The sequence below is a fragment of the Pararge aegeria genome, chromosome 6 (assembly GCF_905163445.1).
Source record: "Pararge aegeria chromosome 6, ilParAegt1.1, whole genome shotgun sequence".
NCBI classification, from domain to species: Eukaryota; Metazoa; Arthropoda; class Insecta; order Lepidoptera; family Nymphalidae; genus Pararge; species Pararge aegeria.
This window is the reverse complement of record NC_053185.1, coordinates 12152479-12166557: the sequence shown is the minus strand read 5'-3', so window position 1 is coordinate 12166557 and position 14079 is coordinate 12152479.

The window sequence follows — 14079 nt, the reverse complement described above, 5'->3', positions numbered from 1 at the left end:
GAAAAAAAAAGGCAGGCTGTCGTGAGTTACGTTACCACCCTGCTTTGAACGAACGATTTCGACCACGTAAATCCGCAGAGTAGCCAACGTTCAACACGCTGTTGGCTTTTAGGGAATCTTATCCGCCCCTTTAACAAACTCAAGGAGTAAGTACTTATTTATAATTTGCAATTGGGCGGTCGACAATTAAAATGTAGTTCGTTTATTACGTATTACATATAAAGGGTATAACGATTGGTAGAGGAATACTAGCGATACAGTTGATGGGCATGAATCTTTTTACTGCGGCGCGAGATACAGCCAGACAGAAATGGTGTATAAATGCAAACAACTTTTCTGAACACTCCCGTTATACAGTCGATGGAATATACAAATAGAGCAAGCATCTCTTCGGTCTTCAAGGGACTCCAGGGTCAATGTGGGATCGTCCACAAGTCGCACAGGCCGCTTCTGTATCTCGTCAAGTGGAAGGAGTTGGTACTGAGATGCCCCGACTGAGATTGACTACTTTAGCTATCCCTTTTAAGTGAGTGCGGATCTGGAATTCATACGAGATGTTGCTACCATGGAAACCAATGCCAACAACCAACCAATGTAAAGTATGTTTGGAATATTTGTAACGTTTTAAGTTCTAACACTGAAAGTATGCACGTATGCCACTTACCGGTCGATGCCGGTTTCTCCTATTTGGGGTACCCCGCTCCTGGCTCCATAGGTCTCATCGGCGGTTTCAAGTATAGATGCTGGCAGCGATAGTCGAAGATAGTGGATAATAAGAAAGTTTTAAAGTCCCGAATTAACAAGGACGTGCGCGCCGCGCCGCGTTGTGCGTTAGCGAGAATCGTCCGAAAGCGAATGACATTTGAAAGTTGATAGGTAGGTGGCCCTAGCGAACGTTTGGAATCGTGACATTTACATTCCTTTTCAGTGTTAGATAATAAGATAGAAAATAATAAATCAATATAAATAAAATAAAAATAAAGTATTTATGTCTTCTTCGACAGGCTTGAATCAAAGAAAACACGCTTAACGACTTAGAACTCTGCGGTAAATTATGAGATAAAAATTTACTATTTCGATGTGTAACAAAAGCTTACACAATGTAATATTTCATTTAGAGATTTGGATTCACTTTTAAGTAAGTTAATATGAGGTAATTACACACTAGTTACATGTTTTTATAGTCTATATTCTTGTTGAAATACACTTTTACTAACGAAGAACAAGGCAATGTCTAAATATGTAGTGCCTAGTCCTAGAAGATTCCTAGACGTACATCGACCGTTCACTAATAGTTATCACCTAAGAATTGGTGAAACTTTTTTTTCTATAGACATCGCCTTAATAAAGCCGTTCAATCTAGGCCTAGGTTTAGTGAAAACGGGCATTATCAATATCATCAGTATCTTGACCTTAATACTCTGCCACTGTTTGGCACAACCTCCTCCTTCTCCTCCTATACAAAGAAAAGAGAGATGTAGATTAACTTAAAAAAAATATCTAATAAGTTTCAACCGACTCGGCATCGAACTCACAACCTCTTGCTGTGTATACTAGCGATTATACCGACGAGACGGTTAATTCGAGAACTAAGAAATAAATCGACTTTCCGTATCAACATGTGAAATAATAAAGAGTCAGGACGTAAACATACATTTTGCTTTTTTCAGTATGAGATTTAAGTCTACGTCCTAACAATAATCGCAAATTCTAGACGAAGTTGTTGATGAACACATAACTAGGGTGTGAATGTTCGTTGCACAATCCAATCTTCCAAGCACACATGGTGACTTCATAAATCTCGCGTCAAATCGGTAGAGGCGGCCCGCGTGTCATAAATACAACGGGTATGTGTGTCAAAACATGGGGATTTGGGTTCTGTCTCCCGCGTCAGAGACGGGCGCGGCGACGCCAAGCGAGATAATGAAAAAAGAGATTTATGATCAAATGTAATCAAATTTTATTACTGGCCGTGGCATCCCCCGTGCCATTAAACGTATTAGTTCATAGATATTTTATCGTTTAACAATATTTTTTTGACCATTGTGTCTAGTGAAAGGAATAAAAAATGACCCGTTTATTTCGTGCCAACACATTAAAACACGATGTAACATTTGTCTAAATCTCTATTTTACTAAACTTAAATATTAAGCTGATGTAAAAGCGAAATGTAGCCAAGTTTCTTTTGCCAAAGGGGCCGTGATCGTAAGTCACATTTCCATAAAGTTTTCAGCACGAAATGTGGTGTAACATGGCCGACTGGAATACAACCGATTCTAACGCACTTTGGAATAACAAAGCGACCCCTTCCCGTCCCACTAGCCTTAGTCCTTCGCCTGTTTGACCCAATTACACGCAACATATTACATTTTAAAGCTCTTGCATATATCTTGACTTCAAACCGCCTACTAAGGACGTAAAGTGGGAACTAAATTAAGAAGTTAAATATATTATTTTAAGGTTTTATAATATTCGGTAAAAAAGTATTTTTGCTTACAGTATGTATAAGCTTTTAATAAAAGTTCTTTGGTTGCACTATTTGTTTCTGGCTGGCAGTAGGTTACCAGCTCGTTTTATTGGAGACGACAAAGTCGGTTGAAACGTTTTTAATCAGGGAATTCTGACTTCAAGGATGCACTTCGCTCTGGCATGGCACCCTGTTATGGATAATATGGTCACCATTTCTGAAAAAGTGGAGCAAGAACGGCATGTCATTATCATTACATAGCTGAAGAACTGTAAGTTGACTACAATACACTTTTGACCCATTTGAAAAAAGCTGGGTACTAAAATATTTGAGTGCCACAAGAGCTCACTGAATGAGAAATCGAATGAGAAATTGAATGAGTTGAGACGTTGGGTAATAATTGCCAGGAACATCTTAATAAGCTGTTAGTTTGGAGACCTTTAAGTTACAAGTCCAATTAATAAAAAAAAGAGATCAGCCAGACCCTGACAGTGCATTTATCTTTAGCCAAACATAAATTATTATGGTTTCGAAACTGGCGCAAGGTGATTGCTTTGACCTTTTATGTTAACATTTTAATCATGGTGAAATGAACTTTTGACACGTTTGATATTTATTTTCAGTATTAATTGCCATTAGCTATCCTAAGTACTTATGAGTCTATCTAGTTGAGTTTTTATAAGTAGGTATCTTTCGAGAGAAGAAGAGTGAAGAAGCATTCTCTAGGCAAGCGCGCTCTAACATTATTTTGGCTTTCCATCAGGCATGATAGTCGTCAAGCTCAAGGCAATATAGCTCATATAATAAAATCGCTTACAATAGCTTCGAGAATCTTAATCTGTTTATACTAAGTAGGTACCTACTGGTGAAATTACCGGAAAAATGTTAAGTCGAAGTATGCTCTTAAGCTTTGTTGCCTTTTAATTACTGAATAGTGAATGGTCCTCTCAAAATATTTTACCAAAAACAATCTCGAAATGACCCTCCGCTTCAAGAGTACTTTCGACAATAGGGCCTAGGGTGCCCGCAAAAAGGGCTTCCGAGTTGAGTAAAGTGCAATGGCTTGAATTAGTTATTCAGTTTATTATAGCCCCCCAATAGCTACTCTATCATTATCGTTCTACTGAGCGCACGTGCCGTCTTCTGCAGGGCCCTTGGGCCTTCAAGGTCGATAATTATAATCTACGCAGTCTTTGTCCTCTAGTACTCGACTTTTTGTGTTTGACTTTTAAATGGCTAGTGTTCGGTATTGATTTGGTATTTGGGGTGACATCACATTCGTTATCATGGATTAGCATTTTAACTAATTTTAATGGTTCTTTTTATATTGTATGAAGATATTTTTATTTATTATATTTAAACAACGGCATTATAAAGAAAACACACAGGAACACTTACTAGATAGATAGTTCGGTACGTATCAATTTTTCTTTGCACATCGATTTTGAAGAACTTTTCTTTTTAAGTACAATAGGTAGAAACCTGGCGAAAAGCTTATGTGATAACCAGTAGATAGATAATATCGAAATGTGGGTGTAAAGAAGCATGTGAGGAAGAAGACAGAATTATAGCGGCCAGGCAAAAATCGAAAAATCCTTCACACAATCATTAAAAGGCGGAAGTAAAAGTAGGTATATTGGGGATGTTATGAGAAAAAATAAATATGACCTGCTTCAATTATACCTATATAACCGACAACAAACCACCTGGCCGAAGAAGAATGTCTTGGCTGAAAAATTTACGCCAATGGCGTTCAGCTGCGTCCAAAGTACAGATAGTCTTAATAGTTGCCAACCTCCGATAGGACAGGACACTGCACTATAGAACCTTGACTCACGATGTGAATAACAGTGACCAAAACTACTCAGCTAAATGTGAATTGATGCGATGTCACCCTTAGTTGACGTTTAAGCAAATTAGCGTCACGTTCGTTACGTGCCTATTAAAGTTTCTCGATATAGCGTAGATAGATCCACAACGTCACCCACCATTTGTTATCTAATCAGTTTCAATAAATTGTATTCGTGGTTAAGAGGAAATTTGACAATTGGATAAAATAAACTAAACAGGCTAATGACGTCTTAATTGGAAGTTACGTACCCAGTTAGTAATGACCTAAGAGTTTACAATGTTAAAAAAACTAAGCAAGCCATTAATCAGTTATAACTGCCTTGTAAACACGCAAGCACTTCTATGATTTTATTGAAGTAATTTAATAGAATCACAAGTTTACTGTAACAATTTCATCCCTACCAAAATTTAACGATTCTCATGTTCCAAAAGCACTCAGCGAAACCGTTCGTTAAAAGTTTTAGCTCCGAACTTGTTAAAAATACTTTTCGACAACTAAAAACCAATGTACTAACATGGGTTTTTAGTTGTCCAAAAGTATTTTATTAATGTATCAGACAAGTCAACTTTGGATTAATGTTAACCCAGAGTATACAAAATTATTTGCGTGGTGCGTGAATAAACAGATAGAAAAACAGACAAAATTTAACTTAAATTACAACTTCCACCGATTAAACTTTTAAAAATATTTTTTTTTCTCTACAGGAATAGTCGACTTCGTTTTAATTTGAGTACCTATAGATACAAACAAATGAACACTGACCAGTTTTTTTTGCATGTCTGAAGCTATCAGACCGATTGAAAAAATATTTGCGTAAGAATACCCATTTAATGAGAAAGGTAGAGACTATGTATGATTACACTGCAACTCGTAGTTGCACCGGGTGAAATTGCGAGGCACATCTAATTTATGTAAATTATTGACCATTATGGAAATTACAAATTCATTAATACCATAAAGAATATTCTTTTCATAAATTAAATTCATTCTAGATATATAGGAACAGATAATCGATTAATCATCTGTTTCGAATCGTTATTGACGCTTTGATGTCGTCTATGGCTTTACGGCGCCAGGCAGAAACCGGATTATCCAAATTCGGAGAAATACTGATTAGCGTTGAGCGATAATCAAATGCGATCTGTTCCCATAAAACAGGTTTACTTTGTATTAACTCTAGTCTAGTGCAGGGTTGGCGAACCAGTGTAATGAATGGCACGAGGATAAAGCAAATAGGGCACGGCACTCCTTAGGGATGTTCCAATATTACTGATTCTGTTCAACTATTTTATACTACATCAAAAAACGCCTTTTACTATTACTTATTACTAGCCGCGTAATTTTTATCGATATGAAATTCAAATGGAATTCATTTCGTAATACCCTTTCGAACAAAAAAAAATAATTGGATGGACCTATACCTATACCCGAACATACATAAAAACACATCCCAATTGAAAACCTCCTCCTTTTTGAAGGAAGTTTAAAATAAGTTGGTATGTAAAGAAATATAAGTAATTTGCGCCTTACAACCGTATAACTTGTTTGAGGTAGGTACGATAAAGCTTTTGCGGATAACTTTATACGTCTACGATACTCATGACCGTCCTTCACTGAACATTTACGATTTAAGGTATAAAACTCATTAGTTTGCGAGGCTGTTTTATCGCACTGTCATTGTTTCTATTATGTTGCTATGAATTCTTTGGATGCTTAGTTAAATTACCTACAACAATAGACTTACTACCATCGCTTAAAACGGTAACATTAGTATTATCCATTATCTTGAAATGCCAGTTTATTTAACACCCCTTGTCATCCTAAAAATCCCTACCCTACTATACTAATAATATAAATGTCAATGTAAGTTTGTTTGTTACGCTTTCACGCAAAAACTACTTAACCGATCCTCATGAAACTTTGTAAACATATTTTTGGAAGTGTTAGAAGTAATATAGGATACTTTTTATCCCGACATTAAGCTCGGTTCTTTTGGGAGAGGGGATGAAAGTGTTTGACGATTTTAAACCATAACTCCGACAAATTATAACCGATTTAAATAATTATTTTTTTACTATAGAGGTTATAATATTTGTTTAATTTTGCCCAAACTTTGTGAAGATCTGATGAATGTGGTTGGAGATAGAGGACGGAACTCCTCAGCGAATAGCAGTAAACCCCTTATTTAAGGCTTAGCGATACTGAATTCTTTAAGTTTTTTTAGAACTACATCTAAATTGAATGCCACATCAAAAACAAAATCAAAGGCAGACAAAGTCGTGGGCAACAGCTAGTAATTTAATAAATGTGAAAATGAATTTGATTGTTTGTCCTTCCTTCACGACCTAACGAAGAAACCAATTAACTTGAGTTTTGGCAAACAAAAATAAAGGAAATTTACCTATTATTCAATTAGCTTAAACCTAAATAAGAAATGTTTTCTTATTTAGGTTTAAGCTAAGTAAGAAATGTAAATTATTGGGGAAAGTAGCAGCTCTGGTGTAAAGTAGGCATGAAGTTTATAACTTGGGCAATATGTAACACGATTCAGATTGTTTTCAGCTCTAGGGGAAAATTAAGGAAGATTCATTTGCACCTGGGAAATCTTGTTCACGAAGAATACTCAGTGGTTTATCCACCCGCGCGTCGGATATATTGCCGGGTATTATGACCCTATCTATTCTGGCTTGTAAGAATATTAGACTTAATACAGCATGCATAATATGGCGAAGACGTCGACGACAACGCGCCGTATATTAAAGTGTTATTTTATACGTAAAATTTTATATTAAAACGATTTTTCTTCCCAACTCTTGATTTGTGTTCTTAGCTTTGATTATGATCATCATCTTTACCAACGCGTTACGATCCCACTACAGGACACGCGTCTCCTATCAGAATGAGAAGGGCGGAGGCAGTAGTCTACCAAGCTGGTAAACGTCGGATTGGTAGACGTTTTTTAACCTATAGTATATTTTCGCAGCAAAAGTTTATAGCAAACACCAGTAACACAAATGTAATTAATTAATAAGAAAGTCTGTCTGTTTGTTTGTTTTTATCAATGCTCGGCATTACCACTGCACCGACCTTGACGGCATTTAGCACAGAGATAGCTTGCATCATGAAGACATACATAGGAAGGATTCTATGTGTGCCTTTAAGATCTTGGTTGGTTGGTTTCCATAACATAACCAACGGAACATTCGCGAAAGAAGTCGGAAAAAACAGGTAGTAATAATAGACGAAATAATCGGATATGTACTGACCTTTAGGTGTTTCTGGATTAGGTAAAGATACATATAGGTATAAACAAAGCTTAAAAAACGTTGTAAATGTGGGTATGAAATCTCTAAACTGTAGCGTCATATCAAGTCTAATCCGACATAAACTACAAAACACTACAAACTAAATATAAGTTGATATCTAATTAGTCAAAAATTCTCCGTCAAATAATGTGGGTTAGGTTCATAAATTATACACATTTACCGATACTCTAAAGCAGAGCAATAAATAAATGGGTTATCTCAAAAGATAACAGAACCCAAACGTCATTCCACTGAATGAAAGAGAGCAAGAACGAAGCTGTAAACGTCACTGCCATTTGCGACGAAGATCTGTTACTGTTAAGCTTAGGGTTCATAAGGCAACATAAGGCAAAATATTCCTACTTAAGAGTAGGTATTTATTATTTGGCCTATTTCATTCTTTACTCTAGGTTTTACACCATATCTACAGTAGTCCGCACGACGTCACCTACAAATTAGTTGAGTGTCGATTACCCACAGTAGCAGTCTGAAAATGAAGTATATTTATCTTTGCTGTCCTACTGGGGAGCAACATCCAGTGCAGTTCGTTAAATGGTGCCAGTTTGTGTGATGAACATGAATATTATTCAGTGTCTGGGTGTTTATTTGTATATTATAAGTATTTATGTATATTATTTATAAAAATATTCATGTGCGATGTGTGTATTGTCGTAGTAGTATATTTGTTAATTTATTTAATTATTTATCCATATGACGCAGAGGGGAAATCATGTATCAAAACTTTAGACTAATAACGATTAAAATATATTTAACATCGCTTTTGTTTTGGACAAATTTGCTAGATATTTATTACAAAATAACATTTAAATTGAAATGATTGATTTTCGCATTATGCTCATCACTTGTGTCCATCACCTTAATACTTCCAAGGTCATCGGTGAGACTTACACGTCTTTAATATCCACAACAGTAAGAGACTATTGGCTTTATTATTTACAGAAAGAGGGTGGTGACTCACAGAAATAGGTAATCCCGTAATTTAAGGTTCCCATTTCCACCACGAAGTTTAAAATCTTAAAGAAGTGCAAATTATATACCTTCTCACTCTTGTCTACACCCACCTTAGAATGCGCTGGCGCAATACGACGAGTGTAAACACACACCACGGCACAGATGAAAGGCAACCGCGGCGCCCGAGTACTTATCGCTCGCTTGCAACCATTCCTTAAACTGCTGTCAGCACCCCAAAATAGACTTCACGACTAAAATAACAAAAAATCATTACAAGGTCATAAACCGATAACGGGCTTTGAGATATATACCTAATTATTTAAAAAAAAACAACATCTAGGTTTCTCCATAGACCCTTGACGCGTTTGGAATTATCATAGCTAGCTAGGTAATTCATTTTCTTATAACTAAGAAGAATAATATCAATATAAACATTTATGTGGGTAGGGCGCAATTCTTAAATTTCAAAGACTCCCTTTCCTCGAGTCTCAAAAAAATCATATATCAGTATATATATATAAGGTTATAGTCTTTATAGATATGCAAAGGAAATCAATACCGGAATTCCAAAAATACACAAAGTGCATTTTGTCTTCATGTCAAAAAAACTAAGAGCAGAGGCCAGGTGCGTACAGCATCCGCTTTTAGTAAAAAAAAGTGGCAGTTGCAAGCCGGGACCAATCTCGTCTCAATAAAATTTGAGAGCTTTGTGATATGTTAGAAGAAATAAATAGCCAACTACCTAAAGAGTTTGACAAACGTAAAACGGTATTCAAAAACTTTACTATGAAAAACGTTACTATGAAATCTCAAGAGTGCATCTGAACGCAGTGTATGCTTTATCAATCAAATTCCTGAAGAGAGGACATCACCGCCGCGTCAAACCTGAGCATTGTGATTGGTGGTACGCAAGACGTAAACTTGAACGCCGGTAAAGCGGCATTTTGGACACCGCTATTTTGACTTGCCTAAGACTATTTATAGTGCCATATTTGAACAATAAGTTTTTGACAACGGGTGATGGTCACTTTCCAAAGATCCTTTAGGAAATAGATTTTAGGCAATGTCTCATAAAAACATTTGTACGCGATTTCATTAAGCTTACTACTGAACGGTTTATTGGGATCTCAAAGCGATGCTCAATATCTTCTTCTGGCTTTTGTGGTTATGAGCTGTTATTACCTATGCTCAACTACAAGTCAAAAATCTTGGTTGGCCAGATTAAAATAAAAATACTTATAGGTTGTTTCTGTCAAGTTATTCTCAATGAACCAGCTTGGCGTTAGGAAATTAGCACTGTTTCCAAGCTTCTGAGACCACAAATCCTTATCTAAACTAATATTATAAAAGCGAAAGTGTGTTTGTGTGTCCTTCCTTCGCGCCATAAGCAACCAATCGATTTGATTTATTTTGATTTGACCAAGACTAGCATTAGTAACAAATGCTAGTCTTGGTCCAGGAAAAACATCAAATTCCCAAGGGAACATTTGTATATTTGCCCGAAAAGTCCTTCATTCACATTTCTCACCTATAAACAACTTATCGACTTGATTTATAGCATAGAGATACCTAGTTGAAAGGTCGGAGAGGAAGTTAGGCTACTTTAAGTCCTGAAATCATTATTTTTTTTATTTCAATTATGTATATGATTACGTGCACAGACTTATTAACGCGGTTAATACTGTGGGGCGCACCTAAAGTCATATTATATTTGGCATCGCCTGTCCAAGTTTCTCTTATATTTTTTCGCTTTTATTATAGCTACATTTAGATAAAGTTCACATAAATATATTAAAAGTATTTGCTCTTACGTTAGAGTTTCGGTATTGAAAGCGATGACATAACATAAAAGTGATTGATGATGGTCGTAACCAAGAGGGAAAAATTTCCCTAACTTTTTCTTAGAAAAACTTTGTGACTTATCAAACTGTTCGAAACAGGGTCTCATCGTTGGATAGCTGTAGAAGAAAAGTTTTATCGAAGGCCAATATAAAGAAATACTATTAAAAAGAGTTCAGCACCGTACCGGAAAGATTATTTTCTACATAAAAATCGATTGCAATTACATAGTAAGTTATTGAGCACTACCGAATGTTTGAAATGTCTCTTGAATTGGAAGGTTATATTTATTAGGTCCAAACCAACCTAATACTTTATTGAAAATGATTAACTAAATGAGGGTTCGGGAAGATACAACCATGAACTCGCCTCTCTTTTAAACGAATAATAGCAGTGCGCACAAATCCCAGGCATGGTTAGTTTTTTTTTCAAAGCAACCCGTCGGCCTTATGGCCTTACATAATTTTTTGTTTTACCTGCATTCAACACCTGTCGCCGAATTTGTTATATTAGAACATTGAATTTTTAGTTGGTACCGAGTTTTAATACTTTTATAGCACATATTCTGTAGTACCTAATGCTTACCTGCTTCTATACCTATTATGTAACAATTTACTGTCGAAGCTTCATACTTATCTATACTATAACGTTATTATATTTCCTATACTATAACTACTGCCTCGTCGGTCGACTGGTCCTGACTACGCATCACAGGTCCCAGGGGTAGTAGGTTCAAAACATAAGAACCAATAATAGTGATTCGGTTTTTATCTAGAAGTTTTGTAGTACTTACCACCCCAGAGTTAGGCAATTTGCGGTGTCCACCTAGGAAATAATCCACCTGATATTTTCACTAAAATGTGATAATTAAAGCCCGCTAAGCCGCATCACGGCTATTTATAGTATTGAGCAGCACGGTCAATACTCTTATTCTTTGTCTCCTACAAAAGGAGTACTGTACCCTGCAGTGGAGCATTGATATAATGAAGAGTGTCTCTAAGAATTAAACAAGCGCGCTTGCGCATCCCAAAGGTCTATAGGATGTTTTCTTTACATATTTATAGGTAAAAAAATAGAAATAATAAAAAACTTCAACTCTCCAACTCGCTCGAGGTACAGCCCGCTTACAACCACTTATGGGACAGTCGGACTGACTGACGAACAATGTGGGCTTATTAATAGGGTTCCTGCTGTTGGCCTATTCGGATATAGAACTCCCAAAAGCTACGAATAAATATTAAAACGATAGATAATATACTTAAATCCCAAAAGTATGTAATTACATTTCTAACTTAATTCTAAATTCTAATAATCTTTCCTTCATCTTATATCCTATTTCTATGACTCTTGACCTGCACCTTTCCAGCTGACCTACGTATCATTCCAATAATGGAATAGAATTTTCAAACCAAAGAAAGGAAACTATGTTCAATGAACAGAATACGTAACTGAGTATAATAAAAAAATCTTCGAGAATAACAATACGAATCTCCTAAGGAAATAAATGACATATAGTTTAAGACTTCGTAATATTTGGACGCCGTATATTAGAACACGCGTAAGACCGCTCTTTCATTTCCCGGGGACCAACTCCAATTTAATCCCTTCAAAATAAGCTTCCCAAGGAATTTAATCTTTCTTAATTAATTTTGCCTTATTTAAGAATTCAAATAAAACGTAAGGTTAAGGCATTAGTATGATATAATTTAAATATAAGTTTTAATTCAGCTCAACATTATTAACAATACTTGTGATATTTTATAGCCGATTCTTCACTTGCCAAATCCCTATCGCCTAGTTAATTTGACATTTTGACAGTTGTTGCATATGTAATCTGTTCAAATCATTCCTCAGACAGTATGGAGGGTAGAGGTATGGAGAGTCATCTTATATGGGAGAAAAGTTCAAAAAGTGTCCAGTTGTTGCGCTAAATAACAGTTCAAAAATCCTCCACAATGGCGCTGGTGGATGCACAGGGTATGGTATGAATGTAGCGATCGTAGATGAATTGAAGTATGCCGAGTTAAAAAATTTAATGTCATTATCGACTAAAGTAGTTAATTATTGAGAATTTCAACAACTTACGTTGTACAAAATATTGTGGTAAATATAAACTTACTTCCTTGTATCTCCATACTTCCTTGTTTATTTTTCAAGCCTACTCTAACAATATTTATATTTGGCGCTTCTTTTAAGAGTTACCCTGATGCAAATGTGGCGCCATCCTAATTTAATACATTTTGACGACACTTTTTCATATACATAGATGACTCTCCTTACCTCTACCCTCCATATCAGACAGGTTGAATAAATATCAAACAATAGCCTATAACAGTCTACTGCTAAAGACCACTCCCAACGGGTTTGCTCATACATATCCACGTATATGCACGCTGTGGATACGGTTTGGTGATCGCAGAAGATGGTAGTAGTAGCACGAAGGACGCTGTTCTCCCTCATATTCCCTTACTCGCCTCGTACGAAACCCGCGGGAAGAGCGTTGCAATGCGTGTGCGTGGCGCGTGAATGGCAATTGTATTCAGACAATTGTAATGTAAATGTACATTATGAATATAATATTTTATAGTAATTTTTTAACATGCCGATTATTTGATGCTTAGTTTTAACTAGACATAATGATAGATGCTATCTGTCAAAATTATTCCTCAGGCAGACTATCAAATGGTTAAAAATATCCCCTAGGCCTTAATGTATAATTTTTTATTACAAGTTTCATGATATCTTTTACACAACAAAAAAATATCAAAGCTAACCTTTTCTTCATTACATTTGCCGTAATAAGATTTTTTTCTTTTTTCGTATTTTGTCAATATATTTAACCCAAAATTTTGCATGACGCATACGGTTTATATAAAATGTTAGGTAACCTGCATATTTCTTTTTTTATCAAGAAATTCTCGGTACTTGTCCAACACCGTGCCTCGTAGAGGACATTAAGCAGTCATTCTCGGTTATTATCACTAATATGTAATAATAAACTTTAAAACCCTCGAACCTGCATTAGAACCGCGTGGTGGGTTAAACTCTAAATTCAACTATTCTCTGATAGGTCTGAGTACAGGATTCTGGTTTTGGGGGACTGACAAAGATGGTACAATTTCTCCTTAGATACACTCACACGTAGAAAACTAAAGAAACAAACGACATGCCATTTATCACAATCGGCCCAATAGGGGCGACTCTATATTGGTAGAGTAACATCTATAAGTACCTACATATGAACATAGTTACAAACGTTTAAATTTAATACATTAAGCATCAGTACTTAGTCTGGTCAAAAGTTTAAGAAACAGTAGAAGCAAGAAATCACTCATAACGAAAACATAAACCCGTGAGTACCTACTTTTTGCAGCGTGAAAGCTTTTCAATGCCGTCTTATCATTTAAATCTCACGCACGATATTTTTGCGCTCTAACTAACACATAGCTTAAAAAAAACAATCTAAGACTGAAGCTATTTAAAAAATAAAATAAGCATAATTTTAGGTGTTATCTCTTACCTGTCAACAGTAGCAAAATAAGACGCCTCATCTTGGAATCCTATTTACGTGTGTTGCACGAGCTTTATGGGAATTTATGAATTAGGCATAGCCATCGTCTCATCAGATAAACCTGGTCAAGCTA